The following is a 966-nucleotide window of genomic DNA, read 5'->3' as shown; positions in this document are numbered from 1 at the left end:
GCCTCCAGCTTGTGATCTTCCTGCCTCAGCTTCCTGAGTAGCCGAGGTTACAAGTGCGCGCTGCCTGCCTGGCTGTATGCTGTAAACAGCTTGCCACAGCAGTACACCACTACGCTATTTTTAACACATTCATAATAAAATATTGGCAAGAGGCTGCTCCTGATTGAGGGGCATCCGCATGTAAGGCAGGAAGATGGTGGCCACAATGAAGACAGAACAATCCCTGGAGTCCACCAACTCTAGGCTCCAACTCATTATGGAAAGTAGAAAATACAAGCTGGGGTACAAGCAGACGCTGAAGATGCCCAGACAGGGCAAAGCAAAATTGGTCATCCTTGCCAACAACTGCCCAGGCTTGAGGAAATCTGAAATGCAGTACTAGACCATGTTGGCCAGAACTGGTGTCCACCACGACAGCGGCAATAATATAAAACTGGGCACAGCACGTGGAAAATACTACAGGGTACGCACGCGGGCAACCAGTGATCAGGTGATTCTGATATCAGTAGAAGCCTGCCAGAGCACACCGGGGAAAAATAAACTGAGCAGAATATAGCTCAGTGGAATAAGCACTTGCCTGGCAAGCAAAAGGACTTGAGTTCAATCCCTGGTTCCACAAAAATAAGTAAATTAAATAAATAAAAATATTATCAAGAATCATAATTTGCTTAGAAAATTCTATCAGTATATACTTAGGACTAATTTTATCTGAATTATTAGAAGCAACGTCAGGATAACTTACATGCTTAGATTATTTTTTTAGCTTAAATACCTGAAAATATTTGTAGCTTAAAAATTGCAGAGAAATTTTATTAATGGTGTACCAATTTCCTTTTCCTGGATAGGGCACATCCTGGAAATCAAGCTAGGTGTGGTGACACGTGTCTATTATTCCAGGACTCTGACAGGCTGAGGCAAGAGGTTCACAAGTTTGAACCCTGATAATTTAGCAGAACTCATTAAAAA

The 966-nt window shown here is 42.4% G+C and overlaps 1 protein-coding gene across 1 annotated transcript in view; it reads right to left on the bottom strand.

Annotated features, from left to right (window-relative positions):
* Pld1 (phospholipase D1) overlaps positions 1 to 966 on the bottom strand; it is a 172791-nt gene that overhangs the window by 71047 nt on the left and 100778 nt on the right. The gene's annotated exons all lie outside the window — the stretch shown is intronic.

The sequence above is a fragment of the Octodon degus genome, unplaced genomic scaffold (assembly GCF_000260255.1).
Source record: "Octodon degus isolate 3935 unplaced genomic scaffold, OctDeg1.0 scaffold00055, whole genome shotgun sequence".
NCBI lineage: Eukaryota > Metazoa > Chordata > Mammalia > Rodentia > Octodontidae > Octodon > Octodon degus.
Note: the sequence above shows the minus strand (reverse complement) of the source record. Positions and strands in the feature narration are given on the sequence as shown.